At 44.5% G+C, this 21538-nt stretch overlaps 1 non-coding gene across 1 annotated transcript; it reads left to right on the top strand.

Moving 5' to 3' along the window:
• The first annotated feature begins 21022 nt into the window (after positions 1–21022).
• On the top strand, positions 21023–21095 carry TRNAK-CUU (transfer RNA lysine (anticodon CUU)). Its single transcript has one exon. It is a non-coding gene; the product is annotated as a tRNA-Lys (tRNA).
• The last annotated feature ends 443 nt before the right edge of the window (positions 21096–21538 follow it).

Raw genomic sequence — 21538 nt, 5'->3', positions numbered from 1 at the left:
GAGTGGGAAGGAAGCGGCCGTGGCCATCAATGTTGATAAACATGTTTTAAGTAAGTTTTAATTCACTGATTATGGACTTTAGTGCCCGAAAACTAGTTATAAAGTGAATATTTGTGTGCTGATATGACTGATAGATTTTAATAATAATAATAATAATAATAATAATAATAACACACGAGATACCATAATATCAACGATCATTACATTCAAAGTTCGAAGGAGGAATACATTTAGGGTGATTACTGCAAGTCTCGTGCAGCTCTTACAAGGCAGACCCTGCGATGAAATGAAAGGATAGTGCTGTGTGTTGTGTCAGAATGTTCGGAATAGCACAAACACTTAGTCCTTGAGCTAAGGGAAGTAAGCACTTTTACGAATAAAATCAGTCTACTGGCCGTAAATCGAACCTAGGGCCCCGAGGCCAAAACTCTGACCACTCAGCCATGGAGCCAGCCAGTTTGAAGGAAAAATGAGATGACTTGAGCATTCAGTCTGTGCCATGATCTACGCTCCAAACACTTGCCAGTGCTTACAGAGGTATTCATTCCGAGAATTCTTCCATGTGTGTTTAGCTTTTAGGATTAGAGATGTATCGCTCACGTGTGTCCTCTACCGGCATTTCCTGGGACCTTTATCAGATTTCCACGGAACGTTACTGTGTTCAAGGTAACGACGTAGAGGTGACCAGTTTATTCAAGAACAATAGGTTGAGAGTAGTTAGAACAATCTCTCCTCCTACCACCTCCTGCTCTACTCATATTTTGAGTTCGGCTGCTTGGCTGAATGGTCAGCGTGCTGGCCTTCAGTTCAGAGGGCCCGCGGTTCGATTCCCGGCTGGATCGGAGATTTTAACTGCGTATAGCTAATTTCTCTGGTTCGAGTAATTTGTCTCAATACATATCTTCATCTAAATACGACATATCACACTGCATACCACCTAGGAAACACGCAATAGTGGATACATCCCTCCACATCGGGTTGGCGTCAGGAAAGGCATCCGACCGTAAAACCGCGTTGAATCCATACCAAGTACCGACCCCAGGTAACTTAAAAACGGCGGGAGAAATAATAATAATAATAATAATAATAATAATAAATAATTTACGTTTGACTAACTATTTTTGCGGTTCTCGAAGACGGCGAGTTACCAAATTTTGTTCTGGGGGAGTTGCTTTATGTGCCAGTAAATCTAGCGACAATAGGCTAATGTATCTGAGTATCTGCTGATTCCACAGGACTGATCCGGCATCGAACCCAATAACTTGAACTCAGAAGGTATGTTCTTCATTTCCAGGACTTTTAGTGTGTAACATGCTTTGCACACAACACCCTAGTAACAGCACTACTGCACTGTTCAATTCAGATGGCATCAGACTGAAGGTCGGACGGATTAACCAGTCAGATGAAATGCAGATGTCTGACTGATTTATAACTTTTGTAATACCCCTCTAAATTTTCTCCATACCTGCTGGATGATTTCACACTGAGCACGTATGTGATGTATGGTATCACTACAGTTCTGCATTACGTCCACAAATCGTTTTCTTTCATAGGGATGCGGTGTAGCTTACTATTTCAAGATTCAAGATTCAAGATACCCGTCTCCCTTAATCTCAAAAATCATAGATTAGGGAGAGGGTATTATTTATTCTAATCGTTTCATAATTTCATAATTTGTGATACATGCCGTATACAAAATTAGAAGGAGTAACTTAAATAACTATTGTGAATAGTGTTAATAATTGGTACATGCGATGAATGTTCATATAAAACAGGTGCATAGAAATTGAACAGAGAAAGAATACTATAAACTGAATGTTGGACTACCATTCATATATAGTATTATGGCAGAAAAAAAAAAAAAAACCAAAACATCTATTTATAGTGATATCTTTTCAGATTATCAAGTAGCTTACTATTTGTGGGTATTTTATCGTGTATTACCCTGTACCAGGTGTCCCGAGGTGTTTCGGGAAGTGCACGATTCGATTCATTCCTCCAAACACGGTACCAGTTGACAAGCAGCGATGTTAGGTTCTTGGCATTGTTGTCAGAGCATATGGTTGTACAACTTCGTTGTAGATGTAAGTAGGTCCCGGAATCCCATCGTCCCCAAAGAGCTATCTGTGTCGGTGCGACGTAAAGCAAATTATATCTATTTTTAAAATCACTATCATGTTCTTCGAACCAGTCCTTTACAATCCTGGCAAGCGTGGCATGGCGCACTGTCCTCTTGGAAGTGGTCGTTGCCATTAGGGAACGGCCGGACTGAGTGCTCATACGGTTGAGGCGCTGGCCTTCCGACCCCAACTTAGCAGATTCGATCCTGGCTCAATACAGTGGTATTTTAAGGTGCTCAAATACGTCAGCCTCGTGTCGATATATTTACTGGCACGTAAAAGAACTCCCGCAGGACTAAATTCCGGCACCTTGGCATCTCCGAAAACCGTATAAAAGTAGTTAGTGGGACGTAAAACAAATTATTATTATTATTATTATTATTATTATTATTATTATTATTATTATTATTATTATTATTATCAGTGAACTGATGAGCTTGGTTCCCAGTAACGTCCAGTTTGGGGCACCGGAATAATAAGCCGCAGTGTGTCTCATGAAAACATCGCCCAGATCATCACACCTCTTCCACAAGCCTGTTCCCGAGCACCCGTGTAATCACTTGCTACAGCCTCCAATGGAAATCAGCTCGGCCGTCTATGTGATGAACCAGGAATCTGGATTCATCGGACCAGGCGACCTTTTTTCAATCACCGCAGTCCAGGGGTAATGATCAGGTGTCCACCTCATCCGCTGCTATCGGTGGAGTGTAGTTGCCATTGGGGTACGACTGGGTCGTCGACTCTGCAGTCTCGTGTTCGATGAACCGTGTGCTGTGAAACATTGGCCCGGTCATCACCGCTGTACTTATAGCGATCTCTTGAACTGTGGCTCTACGGTCGCTCGAAACATGCGCGACAACCTCCGCTGACCTGTGGCATCTATGAGCCGCTGTCGACACACGGCTGGACGACGCGTCGTTGTTTGCCCATCGTTGTACCACTTTCGATACGTGCTCACAAGAGCGGTACGAGAGCAGCTCACGAGCCGCGCCGTTTCAGAGATACTGGTTCCAGGGCTTCTTCCTCTCGCTCATGCTTATACTCGGGGAGTTATACTATTTTCAGTCGATCAGTTTTATTACCAGGAAGTCCGGCTCCATGGCTAAATGGTTAGCGTGCTAGCCTTTGGTCACAGGGGTTCCGGGTTCGATTCCCGGCAGGGTCGGGAATTTTAACCATCATTGGTTAATTTCGCTGGCACGGGGACTGGGTGTATGTGTCGTCTTCATCATCATTTCATCCTCATCACGACGCGCAGGTCGTCTACGGGAATCAAATCGAAAGACCTGCACCTGGCGAGCCGAACATGTCCTCTGACACTCCCGGCACTAAAAGCCATACGCCATTACCAGGAAGTGTATGCCTATACGGCAATGATGCCCTGGAAGTCCCTAATCCCTAAAAAGGAATAGCAGAATGTTGTGACACTCTTCTGAACGTTATTGCTTAACCCATTTTAGGCCAATGGGTCATATACAACCCATAGTGCTTGGATTTTATTTCTCTCGTATAATGCCATTTTTCCACATTAATGATCACTCAGTAATAGAAAAGGGACATTCTGGAAAGGATATAATTATTTTCAAGTAATCGTCTCAAGCATGTAGGGTTAGGGAAGGGTGGTATAAAATCTATTTTGAGGTTACTGGAACACAGAGTTTTGAAATGAATTCCAGTTATTCTTTTTGGAGTAGAGACGATTAATTGAAAAATTTTGTCTCGGTGCTTTGGACGTGATATTTAATGCGCAGGTATGTCGGTATCGCGATTGACCTGTCTAAAGCATTTGATAGGGTGGATAATGGGAGACTACTGGCAAAAATGAGTGCAATTGGACTAGACAAAAGAGTGACTGAATGGGTTGCTATATTTCTAGTAAATAGATCTCGGAGAATCAGAGTAGGTGAAGCTTTATCTGACCCTGTAATAATTAAGAGGGGAATTCCTCAAGGCAGTATTATCGGACCTTTATGTTTTCTTATATGTATATAAATGATATGAGTAAAGGAGTGGAATCGGAGGTAAGGCTTTTTGCGGATGATGTTATTCTCTATAGAGTGATTAATAAGTTACAAGATTGTGAGCAACTGGAACGTGACCTCGAAAATGTTGTGAGATGGACAGCAGGCAATGGTATGTTGATAAACGGGGTTAAAAGTCAGGTTGTGAGTTTCACAAATAGGAAAAGTCCTCTCAGTTTTAATTACTGCGTTGATGGGGTGAAAGTTCCTTTTGGGGATCATTGTAGGTATCTAGGTGTTAATATAAGGAAAGATCTTCATTGGAGTAATCACATGAATATGATTGTAAATAAAGGGTACAAATCTCTGCACATGGTTATGAGGGTGTTTAGGGGTTGTAGTAAGGATGTAAAGGAGAGGGCATATAAGTCTCTGGTAAGACCCCAACTAGAGTATGGTTCCAGTGTATGGGACCCTCACCAGCATTACCTGATTCAGAACTGGAAAAAATCCAAAGAAAAGCAGCTCGATTTATTCTGGGTGATTTCCGACAAAAGAGTAGCGTTACAAAAATGTTGCAAAGTTTGGGCTGGGAAGACTTGGGAGAAAGAAAGAGAGCTGCTCGACTAAGTGGTATGTTCCGAGCTGTCAGCGGAGAGATGGCGTGGAATGACATTAGTAGACGAATAAGTTTGAGTGGCGTTTATAAAAGTAGGAAAGATCACAATATGAAGATAAAGTTGGAATTCAAGAGGACAAACTGGGGCAAATATTCATTTATAGGAAGGGGAGCTAGGGATTGGAATAACTTACCAAGGGTGATGTTCAATAAATTTCCAATTTCTTTGAAATCATTTAGGAAAAGGCTAGGAAAACAACAGATAGGGAATCTGCCACCTAGGCGACTGCCCTAAATGCAGATCAGTATTGACTGATTGATAAAACGTCAAACTGAATGCTGGGATCGAAAACGACCTTTGTAAATACTAGGCTACTCTCTCTCTCAATCATTTTTGAAATTCCTTTGTATTTGCAATAAATTGCCCTTAAATGAATGGATAGCAACAAAAAACATGTATTTTTTAATTATTTCTAAACTTAGCCTAAAATGGGTTAAGCTAATTCTTGATTTGTTTCCCCACCGACGCACGGACGGCCAGGTGGGTTTTACTGCCCACGGGGGCATGTCCAGTACTGTAGGTTATTTACCCCAGATTAGTCACGATGGCGGCATTATCGTCCTATATCAAACGCGGAGACATCGGATGCTTTCCCCATTCTGACGCCAGAGGGACTACTAACAGCAAGCCTGTAGGCCTATCAGCATGTCACGTATTACTATTCCCGCTCCAGGCGCGCTAAATGTTCCCGGGTCGGGGCATTCATAATGCAATGCCAATGACTCATCGGTATACATTCCATATATTGTACATTTGACCAATATGCAATGAAAAAGAAAAAACTTGATTAGTTCTATGTTAGAAAAGTGACAACCGGCGTTATCTTTTAAAGTTGCTTTATAAGCGTGGAAGTGCTGCCTTATATTGAAAAAGTGTTCATAAACCAGTGTATTATATCTAGCCAAGTGCTTCTTCCGCCCCCTCATGTTTATATTCGGGAAGTTATAATTTTCAGTCGACCAGTTTTATTGCCAGTAAGTGTAGTCTTATACAATTATGTCCTTGAAGTCCCTGATCCCTGAAAATGAGTTGCATAATGTTCTGAACGTTATTCCTTAAAGTAATTCTCGAGTTCTTTCCCCACCGAAGCACGGACGGCCAGGTGAGTTTTTCTGCCCACGAGGGCATGTCCAATACTGTAGGTTATTTACCCTAGATGAGTCACGATCGCGGTATTATCGTTAACGGACTTCTGATATATTTTCGACATTCTTGCAGCTTGTTTCTTTGTTTCTTTTGCGATATGTGAGTTCTTATAACGTCAGAGAACTGCTGCTCCGTGTTATCAGTAGTATAGTTCACCCGCGAGTTTTGTAACGTGACTTGAACCTTAAAATCTCCTTAAGAACACTATCATAAATTTACCATGTATTCAGCAGTGACTGGTTGAGCCTCATAGGAAAAAACCAACAACACGTGAGCTGGCATTCCACCTCAAATATCATCTGAGTAGTTGAAGATATCGATGGGCTGTTTTAACCTAGATAAATAAGAATCAACTCAAAAAATGGTCAGCCAATTATTTATTTAGATATTGAATAACTGTTTTCTCTATTCCAGTTGACAGGAATACAGTTAGACCAAAATGACATCTGCAGTGGGAAAGGCTCATTGTGTTCATGGTTATGTGACCTGAGGGTACTACTTCTACAACATATTATGAGTTATATATTGTGTCATGCTGGAAAATGAAAATTAAAGGGAAAATATCATTAAAAATGTTAACACGTTTTTCTACACAAATTTTGACATATACATTTATGTGATGTGGGTAATTATCATTAGTTTTCATCAATTTATTTGCCTTTGTCTGTTAGGTCATCAGCCCAGAGGCTGGTTGGATCCTCAAATAACACCACCAAAGGTTATGCAGTTATAGGAAGACCGCAAAAAAAAAAAAAAAAAAAAAAACAATGGCAGCACCAAAATGTGGCGTACTAGGCAAGATGAGGAATGAGGTAGTTTGCTATTCCTTTCTTCACGGGCCAAACAGTGCTACTGTAGCACGACTGACGCTATGAGCAACACCTTCCATAGCACTCAGATAGTGCTCTGAATACCGGGCGAGTTGGCCGTGCGGTCAGAGGCACGCGGCTGTGAGCTTGCATCCGGAAGATAGTGGGTTCGAACCCCACTGTCGGCAGCCCTGAAGATGGTTTTCCGTGGTTTCCCCATTTTCACACCAGGCAAATGCTGGGGTTGTACCTTAATTAAGGCCACGGCCGCTTCCTTCCAACTCCCAGGTCTTTCCTATCCCATCGTCGCCATAAGACCTATCTGTGTCGGTGCGACGTAAAGCCACTAGCAAAAAACAAAAAAAAAACAACAAAAAAACAAAAAAAAACTGCTCTGAATGTCATTACTCAGCACCACCCACACTGCAGAAGCTTCCATATTGCCACAGCCATGGATGAGACTGGGACTTCGGTGGAAGCTACACTTTGCTCTACCGGGCGAGTTGGCCATGCGCGTAGAGGCGCGCGGCTGTGAGCTTGCATCCGGGAGATAGTAGGTTCGAATCCCACTATCGGCAGCCCTGAAGATGGTTTTCCGTGGTTTCCCATTTTCACACCAGGCAAATGCTGGGGCTGTACCTTAATTAAGGCCACGGCCGCTTCCTTCCAATTCCTAGGCCTTTCCTCTCCCATCGTCGCCATAAGACCTATCTGTGTCGGTGCGACGTAAAGCCTCTAGCAAAAACACTTTGCTCTGGCCCGTGCCAAGAGATAGATGCAAAAATACTGTATCCATCAAAAAATGACAGCAGGCAGAATAATCATTTTAGCTGTATTTGCACAACATGTAAAGAATTAGATGACAAATATTGCTTAAGTCCACTTTAGGTTGACACATCCGTTTACTTCACTTTGGGAGATTTTCTAAATCAGTCTGCATTCTTTTAAAGGCCCAAATACAGTCTAATTGGACAGTTTTTGCAACAGTTAAATTACATATTGTATACTCTACCTAACATCATGAAACACTATTACTGATTAAACATTACACAACAAAGTGCTGAAACTCCTTGGCGATTATTGGAACATCAACCAGCTAAAACAGAGAGAGAGAGAGAGAGAGAGAGAGAGAGAGAAGTATACATAAATGTGCGGTACAGATTTGACCTGCCTAGCAGGAAATATAAGGTCAGAAAGAAAGATGTTCCTGTCCTACTCTTAGGTGTGGGTAGGGTCTGAAAGGGTTAGGTCAAACACTTGGTCGTTGGCCAACACAGATTTGTCGAACAACTGGCAACAATTTTCAAACTGCAGTCCAGGCAGCAAAAGATCGTAAGAACTGGAGAAGGATTGTGTTGCAGGAAGTTACCGCACCCTCATAAGGGGGTACGGAGTGGGGAAGGATGAAAAACATATCCACATTAGAAACATGTTTCCGAACACGTGGAGTGTGACATTATGCGGGAGTAAAACGTTAACAATGCCTGAAAAGAATAGATGTTTTGTAAAGAGGTATTACATGAGAAGGTTTTTTTTTTTTTTTTTTTTGCTAGTTGTTTTACGTCGCACCGACACAGATAGGTCTTACGGCGACGATGGGACAGGAAAGGGCTAGGAGTGGGAAGGAAGCGGCCGTGGCCTTAATTAAGGTACAGCCCCAGCATTTGCCTGGTGTGAAAATGGGAAACCACGGAAAACCATTTTCAGGGCTGCCGACAGTGGGGGTGAGAAGGTTTAAAATGGGATGGGTAGATGGTTCACAAGGGAATGGATAATCAATGAAGATGCTAATAGGAAACGATTTGACGAAATTTGACCAGAGGATACCGTAGATTGGTAGAGCACATCTTGAGACACCGAAAACACAAAACGACCTGATCAGTTAGTTTCAAAGTAGAGGAGGTAGGAATGTTAGAGAAAGACCAAGACATGCATATGGCAAACGGCATAGGGTTTAATTAATTTCGTGTAGCTATTTCTAACCAAGTGCAGCCCTTGTAAGGCAGACCCTCCTATGAGGGTGGGCGGCATCTGCCATGTCTAGGTAACTGCGTGTTATTGTGGTGGAGGATAGTGTTATGTGTGGTGTGTGAGTTGCAGGGATGTTGGGGACAGCACAAACACCCAGCGCCCGGGCCCTTGGAATTAACCAATGAAGGTTAAAATCCCCGACCACGCCGGGAATACAACCCGAGACCCTCTGAAATGAAGGCCAGTACGCTGACCATTCAGCCAACGAGTCGGAAGGCATAGGATAGAGAGGACAAAATAATAACAAAGCATATGGTAGCTCTATCGAATCTGTCTATGGGCAAAGAACGTTACCTAACTATGCTACACATTATTAATTACAAATACATGTACTGTATATGTTTCCTTTACCATCTGGAAATTTGTAAGAATGCCCTGGAACATCACTCATCCCTTCCATTTGTTTGTAATGTATATCACTGTGTGGACTTAAGAGGTTTTGTCTGGCCTTAAAGAAAGGTTACGTCCCAAGCTTAGGGCACAATTGTTGAAGAACAATTCTAGTGAGTCATGATAAAGAGTCGGAAGTTCATTGTTTCTTCTCAAGTCTGCATTCTGGTATAACATGAAGAGAACGTTAAGTAACCACATAAAAAGAGCATGTTACTTTATTATAATATTAGAGAAATACGCTCCCATTGCACGTGCAGAATGTTCTGTTCACCTGTTTCTTGAGCCTTACTCGCTGACCTTCCCAGAGCTCCACAGAGAATCAAAGACCAAACTTAATGATGTCTATGTTATCATTGCATCACGTGATTAACTGGAATCTGCTTGTATTGTGTGGTCGTTCTCAGCATTCATGCCCCAGTCAGTGACTCGGACTTACAAGGTTCCGCGAAGCGTGTGGGAACTTGTCATGGTCCGCCTGCTCCGTTCGCAGTGTCTCTTCCTCCAGATTAGAGGGTCTCAGGAACTCAGTTCTCGGTCTCAGAGAAACGAACTATTTCTCTAGCTTGCAAATAATTTGAGTAGTACTTAACCTGATTCCAGACAAGTGCCGAATGTAAGAATGGTTCCGTATTGGCAGACACACTTCCGTAAGGTAATAATTAGGGGCAGATGTTGCCTTAGAACGTTTCTCAGTAGTAAAGAAATTCATTCTACTACTACATAATGAAGAATAATGACGCATTTTACGGTGCATATTTTCGCATTTTTTGGCCATTTTGGCTTATCAGTCATTATTTCTCCTTTTAAGAACGTTTTATGTCAACATATAGCATTCTGAAGTTTGCTAAATGTCGTCCACGGCTAATCAAACTGACCAGTAATTACTGGTGACTAGAAAGGCCGCTTCCTTCCCACTCCTAGCCCTTACTATCCCATCGTCGCCATAAGACCTATCTGTGTTGGTGCGACGTAAAGCAAAATGGGAAAATATGGAAAACCACTTCAGGGCTGCCGACTTCACCCCACCATCTACCGAATGCAAGCTCACAGCACTACCACCTCGCTAGGCCAGAATTCAGTTTGGTCAAATATTTTATGGTAATTTTGTACTTACTTTATAGAAATTTTCCATGAATTTAAAGGCATTTTATTGATCATTTTCAGTGATTTGTTAGGTCATCAAGATCCGCCCCCTAGAATTAATAATAATAATAATAATAATAATAATAATAATAATAATACCGAGCGAGCTGGCCGTGCGGTTAGAATCGTGCAGCTGTGAGCTTGCATTCGGGAGGGAGTGGGTCCGAATTCCACACTCGGCAGGCCTGAAGATGGTTTTGCGTGGTTTCCCATTTTCACACCAGACAAATGCTGGGGTGTACCTTAAATAAGGCCACGGCCGCTACCTTCCCAATCCTTGCCATTTCCCGTCCCTCTATCGCCGAAAACATTCGATGCGTTAGTGCGACGTTAAACAAGTAGCAAAAAATTAAAATAATAATAATAACAACAACATGAAAGATGTAATAATCACGAATATGGGAAGATCGGAAATTGAATGTTGAATTCTCTTTATAATAAACAGGTTTTCTATGCAGCTAATATTAACAGAGAAGTTTGGCATTTTATGTTTTGGCCCCCTTAATATTGCTACAATACTGTATGATATTCTGAACTTATGTGCTGAGTTTCGAGAAATTCTGTTTGGTCGTTTATCCGTGATACATACATACATACATACATACATACATACATATAAACCGACAAAGGAATACACATACGAATACACACATTCATAAAATATTCAAACAACGTTTCTATACTTCATCCGAAATAAAGACGAAGTATGAGAAAACAATTTGAAGAGACAGACAAATCTAATTTTATTTCTTTAGATGTATCCATCCATGTCCACAACCCATTCCCTAGAGAAATGTTTCATAAGTTCCTCACCTGACTCCCTCCTGATAACTTTCTACACCTCATGGTGTATTTCAGTGGTAGGAGAGAATGCAGTTGCATAATGAACTGAAAATGAATCAATCTCACGACTGTGAGGAAATAGCCACTCTTACTTGAGTATCAGGTTCATGGCCAGACAACAGCAATGAGGTGGGGTTTGTTGTTTATCTACTCTACCAAGAGGTACTGGGTCATGGTGAAGGTGAAGGGTACACTGGTGCATTTAGTAAGCACTTCATAACTACATGATACTGTAACTGAAGAATCAAACGTGAAGTTTCACTCTCTGATCGAAGAGAATACTGATGTGAAATTTTAGATAACCGATCTACTACTTGTATGCATAAAAAACGCCATGGCGCTATAGCTCAGATGGGCCTTGACCTACCAAGCGACCACTGCTTAACCCGAAACCCAGCAGATTGCGGGGTGACATGTGGTCTGCGCAACGAATCCTCAGATTTCCAGGCCAGAGTCGTTATCTCATTGTCAGATTGCTTCTCTTGCAATCAGTAATCATGCCGGCTAAGTGAACCTTAAACCAGACCTCAGATTCAGGTGGAAATCCTTGACCTGTCCAAGAATAAAACCCAGGGCTTCCGTGTGACAAGCGGGCGTTCAATCCACAGGCCGTGAGACTACTTCCAGTTACATATATATATATTACACCCTTCCGGGCTTCGAATGGATGACCCACGCATAAGAATGCCTCCACGTAACGGGGTAAACACCCACGGATGAGATTGGATTGAAGAGCGGGTCGAATTGCTTAACGAGCTTCGAACCGCTCCCCTTCCTACTTTCTGTGCCGGCCCGGCAGCCTGAGCACTTGGGGAGTGGTACGTTCGAAAGAAAGAAAAAAAAAACAAATACTTAAGATGGAGCCTTATGTCTATAATATGAAAGTAGGATCTCTGGGTTCAAATGCCTATTGGATACTGCTTAGCCCTGCTACAAATGACAAGAATCATAAAATAGGGGTTACGAATACGAATTTATTCAAATATGACAATTTAAAGAAGGTGACACAGCTCTATACAATGACTCTCCACATATGGGAGGAAAAGAAAATAATAATCACTTTAAAATACGAATCGCCCATGGGCGTCGTCTGCATAACGGTATGATTGAGGTTTTGCGACTTGCTATCGTTCATTTTTCCTCATTAGTCCAAACCGTTCATGAAATTTTTATATTATTCTGTCGATCACACCGTGAGATGATCTGATGTCCCTATTCACATATTACTTGTTGTTCTTAGCACGAACATAACCGGGGCCTACGCTACATCATTATCAAATTAAAAGAAACATTTACATGATACACAAACAAACACACATACCATTTAGCTAAACCCCGGACTCCTCATCTATCACCAAGACCACACAACGTGCATATAGGTTCTGTTTGAACTCAAAAATATATGCACATAATTACGAAACATACACTGACATATGGATATATACACTTCATGCACAAAGGAGAGCCATTCCTAGAAAGAAACAGCATGGTTAACACTGTCTCCGGCCCAAGGCGCACGCCTGGAGCAGCCCGCTCAAGGGCGCCATCATAATCTGGAGTCGAACTGGCCGACTCCCGACCGAGAGGTACTGTGGGTTTCTGTAGATCCCTAGAATAGCTATAATCTCATATCACCGGATATCTGGGGGAGATCCCTACTCATTTATTAAATACCTTTTAAAAATCACCGTGATATTATCATTATACAAGTATTCTTAGCTAAGCCATTTAAACCAACAGGAGAGCGCGAGGTTGACCCAGGGCTCCCAGTTAGTCTTAACACAATGGTTTAAAGGGATCCCTCTGTCACGAGGGCGAGAGCCAGACATTCACAAAAAAAAATTAAATTATGCTCGCGGAGTAACTAGTTTGACACGCAGCACAGAAACAATTCACCTAGGCTCGTTTGGCCTCCCGTTCACTTCACAAAGGCGTGCTGGACGCAATAGCACTTTCAGTAAGCGGTCGAGGGTTTCTGACTGTAAACTGGAGCACCGCGGGACACAGTGTCCGTCTCAACGACCCGCTGAGAACAACTGTCTCTGCGATGGCCTGCCCGGCCTATATTATCTTGCCCACCGGAAGCTTGGGGGCGTCAACGTTCACGGTTCATTAAGAACAAGAGCTCCTTTCATACCAAGAATTGAAGATATTTAAATAGTGCATCTTGTAGCCCTCTGTCTCCTCTTTCATTTGAGCAAGGCGTGCTGGACCTACGATCGGCAGTTTTTATGTAATTTGCTTCCCGCCTTTGATTAATTCATAGCGTCCTTTGGAGGGTGGAGTCATCTTTTAAGCGCGACTCTTAGCTTGGGTGACGCTCTTGTATTCACATGTGTTAGCGATATGTCACCTCTGGACAGCTGGTGACCTCATTTCTTCCCCTGAATAAGTTATTACATATTTTTAGTCTGGGAACCGCAGAAAATTCCGCTCTATTCAATGGTGCGTCTCACATAATTTTCCTATGTCTGGATCAAAAATATCATCCCATTTTTACGCGCCAAAATCCGACGTTGGCACCCGTGACACGTGCATAAAAAACCGGAAGTTCCTTATGTTGGTTTGGAACTCTGGGAAGCTAAGCCACACCTCGGGGCGTATCTGACTACTCCAGCATCGCGTCCCCTTCTATCTCTCTCTGCAAGTTGAGAGGGCATTTCCGCGGGGGCTTGGCTCTTGCTTTGTCTTCCCTTTGTTTCCCAGGCGCTCCTTCGCGGGTTCCGTTCTGGCCGGACGCCGCTCGATCCCCTTCGCCCATACTACTACCAATGACGCGACCCCTTTAGGAGTAATCTTAATGGAGTAGAAAGGCCCATATCATTCCCATGAGCTGTACAGGACACTGTACGGTCTCATTCTCCTCCTGCTTCATCAAAGAAAAATCACGAAATCGGGATTTTTCTTTCCCTTTCAACTTTCACTGAAAGTAGTCACTGATGATGTTCGCGTAATTGATAGACCTTCTCGGTCAACTCTGTGTTCTCCAGTTGTATCTGGTAGCATAGATTAATTAAAGCGTTCCTAAGACCGGTCCTCTCAAAGCATTCTGGACAATCTTCACATCCTGATGCCTCGGACTCGCTCCCTTCTTCCAAAACAATGTGATTCACGGCATCATCTTCTTCATCGGCATCCACTTCTTCCATTTGATCCGGGTTGTCCTCGTCATCCTCGGCTTCTCCTGGTTCTTCTTCCTCCGGACCTTCTTCAGGGTGTTGTCCTGGGGCGTGGTACAGTTTGAGATTGGCAGCATTGTAAGTGGCCTCTGTTCTCCCATCCATTGACTGTACTTTGTAGGCATTATTCTCTAGGTTCTGGATTATCCTATACGGCCCGATGTAAAGTTCTGCAAACTTGTGGTAGTACTTCCTCGGAGGGTCGGACATGGCTGGTCGTTTGACTAAAACTAGTTCTCCCACACGAAGTGGCCGATGAAATCTCCGGTTTCGATGACGTCTGAGCCTCTTCTCTGCCTGGGCTTTGAGATGGTCCAAAGCTATCCTCACACGAAGTTCAGCCGAAGGCCTGGGATCTTCTGGGCACTGTAGCACGCGGTGCCACGGTCTCTCTGGTTTCTGATCAAAATGTACCGCTATCGGGATCTGCCCCGTAGATTCATGAATCGTCCCGTTGATGCACTCCATGATGATTGGAAGAACATCAACCCATCGCCAATGCTGTCTGGCGCAATAAACTCTGCAAAATTTTGCTATTTCGCGCATGATCCTTTCTGATGGATTGGACTCAGGATGCCTAATAGAACTGAAGATATGCTGGATTTGGAGTTGCTCGATCTCGCGTTTGAACATGGCGGACGTGAACTGAGACCCATGGTCACTCAATATCTTGTCTGGCTTCCCCATGGATGGAATGATCTTATTCCGGATCTGTGTCAGTACCGACCTGGAGTTTGCCTTCTGTACTGGGCACAGCATCACATACTTCGAGAAAACATCTACGCAGACCAAAATGAATTGTAACCCTCTAATTGCCTTGGGTAAGGGCCCGTAAAAGTCTATCGCAAATAGCTCTCGTGGCTTCTCTGGCAACAGCGGTTTAGGGGGTTGCCGCAGGAGATAAGTATTTGGTTTGATTCGTTGACAAGTATCACATGTTGTCAACACGGTCCTAATCATCCGCCTCATTCTCGGCCAGACAAAGGTCTCCTGTAGTGTCGAGGTAACTTTATCGATTCCCGCATGACCGATGGAATGATGTGCGAGCCAAATCATTTCCACTTGCAGCACGGGCGGAACAACAATACGGTACTTCGTATGGTCTTCATCTATGAACTGGTGAAGGATTCCGTTGAAATAGTTGTATTTGGATGCCTGTCTCTCAATCTCCTGGTATTCAGGCGTTCCTGCTGGTATCCTCTTCCTGAAGAAATCGATCAATCGTCTGGTCGCGGGCCAATTCTCTTGCTCTTCTCCGACGCGTTGCAGCCTGTCCAACGTCTCACGGTCACCCCCGCTCAACTCTAGGTGATGAATAACTTGGGCTTCAGGTTCGGGGTTTCGGCTTAATGCGTCAGCAATCACATTGTCTTTTCCTGCACAATGTTCGATCTCTAAGTCGAATTGTTGGATGAATAACGTCCAGCGGTTTACTCTCTCGGATGCCATCGTCGACGTCAAAGCGAAGGTCAAAGCTTTATGGTCTGTCCGCAGCACGACCGGGAATCCGTATATATACTTCCTCCAGTGACTGAGGGCTGTAACAATTGCCAACATCTCTAATTCCGTGACGGTATATTGGCATTCATGAGCCCGAAGTCTACGACTCATTAACGCGATGTAGTTTTTGCGTTTTTCCTGATCCGGCGTCTCCTGGTACAATACCGCCCCTACACCTATCATGGATGCATCGGTTTGGACTACGAATTTGCTCGAAAAGTCGGGGTACCCAAGCTTGATGCTGTTGGCAAGTAATTCTTTTGTCCTTCGGAAAGCTTCGTCACAGGTCGAATCCCATTTCCATCTATTATTCTTCTTCAGGAGGTCCTGAAGAGGAGCTACCGCCTCAGTGTAACTAGGGCAATGATCGGCGAAAAACCCGCAGATTCCCAAAAACTGCCTGATGTGTTTGACTCGTGTTGGTTTGGGGAAATTTTGAATAGCTTGAATCTTAACGGGGTTCGGAGTGACACCCTCCGAATCTATGACGTGTCCCAGGAACAAAATGCTTTTCTGGCAAAAGTTTGACTTATCCAAATTAATTTTGAAGTTGTTTTTATTCAATTCTGCTAATAACAGGTTCAAGTGTTCCCAATGCTCCTCCAGAGTCTCGCTCGCAATCAGAATGTCGTCTACATAACGCACCGTAAAGTTCTTCACCTGCTCGCTCAAATTCCTATCAAGTGCCCTTATCAAGGCCGATCCTGCGTTCTTGACGCCGAACGGCAAACGGTTGTAGACGTACGTCTGTCCGTCAAACATGAATCCCGTCAGTACCTTGGATTCCCCTGACAACTCAATGTGGTGGTAGGACGATCTCAAGTCGACCCCAGAAAAATAATTTTTGTGACTAAACTTCTTCAAAATATCCTTAATGTTTGGTGCCCTATCGTACTCTGGTACCAAGCGCTCGTTAATGGCACGTGCGTCTAGGCACACCCTCAGCGAACCGTTCGTCTTCTCCACGATGACTAAAGGTTTAAAAATGGCGTCGGAGATTTGGAAATTAACTGGTTTTCTTCCATATCCTTGATGATAGGTCGTACCTTGGCATAATGTTTCTCGGGAATCGGGTACGGATTCCGTCGAAAAGGTTCCCAACTTGTGACGACAAAATTGTATTTGAAATTCGAAATTTTTCCCGGTTGTGACCCAAATGCATCGCGGTGGCGTTCCAAGATTTCTTTCAGTCTAGCTCTTCCCTCTTCACCTATCATTGCTTTCTTAATTTTTGATAGCACTGCCTCCTCAAATGTCGGTTCTTCCTCTTCCTGTTCCAAGTTTGCAACCATTCTTTCGAGTCCGATTATTATCTCTTCTTCCTGATGTTTCCCATCCAGAATCTGATCAGGACGGACTTCCTCGTCGTAGGTCACTTGAGTAGTCCAAATCCTCTCATCGACTACGCAGTCTCCAATTTCGTTTAGTTTCACCCCTTCGGAATGCATGTTGATCTCTAGCCTGATCTCATTGCGGTGCATGTCGATAACTGCCTTATAGTCCCTCCAGAAGTCGGCGCCTAATATAATGTTGTATTCCATCTTCTCGAGGATGATAAATGGGTGTGAAGTAATGGCCTCCCCGATCTGCAATTCTAAATAAACCTGAGCCTTGCACACTGTGGTGCGATCTGGGATGATTCCTCGTACCTTCATGTTAGAGACCGGTAATAATGGGATCTGCTCCTTCGATTGGATTTCCCGTATGAGCGTCCTAGATACGACGCTTACGCTGGCTCCCGTGTCTACAAGAGAGCGCACGCGCAATCCATTAGCTCTGATGTACACCACTGGTAATTCCCTTATAATCCTCTTATTCTGTCGGTGTGCGACTTCGATCAAATCCTCGGGTTGGATCACCCACGCAGCTATGGTAATTGACGTCCACTGCGAATCAAAAGAATGGCTGCTCCCCGAACCGCAGGCTATCTCCTCACTGGTTATGCGAAATTTTTTTTTGCGCTCCGGAGCTACTGGCATACTCCGGAGCCTGGGGGTTCAATTCTCTTCCACATCCTTCCTTCTTGTGGGCTTGCAGTTGCAGGCTTTCTGCCCCTTCGCACATTCCCGCGGCGGCCATACCCTGTATGGGTCTCTGCCACTTGTCAATACCGGGCGGCGTGTTTCGCAGTTGTTCCACATACTGTCGTGATTCATTCCTGCGATCTCGTATGTATTCTTCCCTCCTTCCTGGTCGTTGCCCTGTCGACCGTTGTCCGCTCGGTCCCCAGTTCTGGTACGGCCTCCTCCGCTGTCCATACTGGCGATACCGAAACCTTGGCCCCTGATTCATCTTCTCACGGGGTCCTGGTTCGCGGGTGTTCCAGCCATCCTGGTATTCCCGTTTTGGTCCATTCCATGCCTGGGGACCCCAATCACTCCTGATTCTCGAGGGATACATCTCCCGAACTTTATTCGTACTAGTCCCCTGGTTCTTCCTTTTAGGTGGGCTTTCATCTTGAGCTAGGTCGACAACATGGACCGCCTCGCTATGGCGATGTCGCGCCTGCATTCCACTCGTTTGATCGAGCTGCCTCAATATTTGTTCAGCATCGACCGCATTTCGGACATTCGCCGCTATGAGCACCTTCTGTACTTCCGGCGGGAGCTGTTTACCGATGGCGGAGATCAACTCTAGCTCTGTGGGAGGACTATCCAATTCCTTAAACTTCAACAACTGGCCCACGAAGTACTCGCAGAAACGGGTCTGCCCTGCACCAGAATACCTTCGCGAATACAATTCCAGCCTCAAATTCTGTTGCGTCTCGATCCCCCAATACTTCTCAAGGAAGCGCCGCCGGAACTCCTCATACCCATCGAAACAATATTTGAACGCCCGGTACCAGACCAAAGGCTGATCCGTTAGGTACCGTTCGACTACTCTCAACTTTCGGTCCGCTGGAACTCGATGATCAATGAAGTATTGGTCTACTTCAGCAAGGAAACCTTTCGGGGTAAGATGAGTGTTTGACCCGAATTTCTTCGGCTCGTCATTCGTCATCCGGAGGAGATTATATACCGGAATTGCTCCACTCTCTTGCGGGGTCGATTGTCCCCGAGGTGCATTATGCACTTGTGCATTTTCATTTCCCTGCGAAATGTCAACGTTGGCCTCGTGACCAATACTGCTGGGCGGACTCACTCTGTCAACGCTATCCTGCTTCTTGAGGATCGATCGCATCACGATCTCACCTCTCGCCTCTTGGAACTTTAACAACTCGACCTCCTCCCGGATCTCCTTAATAAGCTCCGTGTGGACTTCTACTTGGACGGCAGCCTTGTGGGTCTTGTTGCCCCACTCTTCCACTTGTCGGTTCAGGCCTTGGATTTTCCCTCGGACTTCTTCTTGTTCCGCTTCCATCTCTTCGGTCACCTCCTTCCGAAGCTCCATGACTTCTCCATGGGCCTGAGTCTGGACTTCCTTGAGCTTGGCGGTCGCAATATCCTGCACTTGGGTCAGACGGTCACTGACCTCTTTTGCCACCTTGTCGAGGGCCTCCGTCGTCTGTGTCCTTAGTTCTCGGACTTCCGCCTTGGCCTCCTGCATGTCTCTTGCAACATCCTCTACGCGGGTGCTCACCTTCTCCATTTCTTCCTCGCACGCGCTTACCCTGGTGTCCGTCAGGTCGATCCTATTGGTCACCCTAATCTCCACTTGCTTTAATTGTTGGATGACGTCCTCTAACGCCTCGGTCATCTTCGCCTCCAATCTCGCGGCGTTTTCGTCGCTGCGTTCACGACCTAATCTCATATCCTCTGCGAGCTCGTCTAACGAAGCCTTATTCGTAGCCGCCTGAGCCTGGCAAAGCTCTGCCTGCGTGTCTAATTGTTCTTTCAAAAGTTCCCCCTGCTTCTCGAACTGCGCCTTAACGTCTGTTGCCTGCTTGCCTAATTGTTCTTCCAAAAGTTCCCTCTGCTTCTCAAACTGCGCCTTAACATCCGCTGCCCGCTTGTCTAGCTGTGCTTTAACGTCTGTTGCCTGCTTGTCTAGCTGCGCTTTAACGTCTGTTGCCTGCTTGCCTAATTGTTCTTCGAAATGTTCCTTTTGTTCTGCCAATAATTGGCACATCATTTCCCTAATGACCTGCACGTCCATATTAGATTCTATCTTGGAGAAAGCGGATCTCCCGTGGGCAGAAAATTGACCACCGGTGATCGACAGAAAGCATAGATACATTCAAATGTTTAGTACAAATTTCAGCGTGACCTAACTTTACTCGAAATTCCAACAAATCAATCCAAACTGGGCCTACAAACGGCTTGTGTCACGCCCCCTACCATATTAAGGTCACAATTCATTGTATAGGAAATTTCATCACATCACTCGACAATAATAATAACAATAATAATAATTCTACGTTAGCCCTTAACATGGAATAAGTTTTCCGGTCACGCGGGCGGCCTACCGTGGGCTCGATTTTACGTATGCCGGAAACATGGCATACCCCAGTCACTAATGGATGTTATCACCTTGAGATTGGTAAGATGACGTTAGCAGACAATTACCCGTCTCAAACTGGCAACATCGCATCCGTCACTGCGCAAAAATTTGAGCATGGGTTGAGGTAACCTGCTCTATCCGCGGCGTCTAAAGCCCTCTCGAAAAAATGTTTATATCTGCCAAATTTCGTTACCTCAGCGCACAATCTTTGGCTGATACCCGTAACTGGCGAAATTTGAAGAATTTTGCCGGCCGTTTTAACCTCACACTGAGAGAACCATAACATTGTCTCCCAACGAACTGACAACTTCATAGTCTGTCCCGGGTATCCATTTTGAATTTATGAGCGACACTCATGCGGATTTCCACTTAAACTGGACACATGATTTTTCTGTTCTTGTCATTTTCCTATCCTATTTATTATTCACGTCGCTCCCTTTCATGGCTGATCTTGTGTGAGTTATCATCACGGGTTGTGACTTACGCACACCCGTACGATGACCATGACAGTCTTGCTGAGTATCACACAATCTGAACAACCCTTGCAGTATCCAATCTATAATTATGAATCTTAGCACTTCGGACATGTGCTTAACGTCTCCATCCGTTCGGTTACGTGGCGGGTACTCCATTCCAAATAACTGCCAACCCGCTCGATACCAAATGTAATCAGATTGTGGCACGAACCTGGCACTTTGACTCCATCATAGCACACTATCCTCCCTGTAGGCGGCCTATCTCTTACTAAAAGTGCTCCAGTGTAAACTATAAACAATAGCCCGGCTAGCTCAGTCGGGAGAGCATGAGACTCTTAATCTCAGGGTCGTGGGTTCGAGCCCCACGTTGGGCGCCAAGTATACACCCTTCCGGGCTTCGAATGGATGACCCACGCATAAGAATGCCTCCACGTAACGGGGTAAACACCCACGGATGAGATTGGATTGAAGAGCGGGTCGAATTGCTTAACGAGCTTCGAACCGCTCCCCTTCCTACTTTCTGTGCCGGCCCGGCAGCCTGAGCACTTGGGGAGTGGTACGTTCGAAAGAAAGAAAAAAAAACAAATACTTAAGATGGAGCCTTATGTCTATAATATGAAAGTAGGATCTCTGGGTTCAAATGCCTATTGGATACTGCTTAGCCCTGCTACAAATGACAAGAATCATAAAATAGTGGTTACGAATACGAATTTATTCAAATATGACAATTTAAAGAAGTTGACACAGCTCTATACAATGACTCTCCACATATGGGAGGAAAAGAAAATAATAATCACTTTAAAATACGAATCGCCCA

This window comes from Anabrus simplex, chromosome 1 (assembly GCF_040414725.1).
Source record: "Anabrus simplex isolate iqAnaSimp1 chromosome 1, ASM4041472v1, whole genome shotgun sequence".
NCBI lineage: Eukaryota > Metazoa > Arthropoda > Insecta > Orthoptera > Tettigoniidae > Anabrus > Anabrus simplex.
This window is presented reverse-complemented; position numbering and strand designations above follow the sequence as displayed.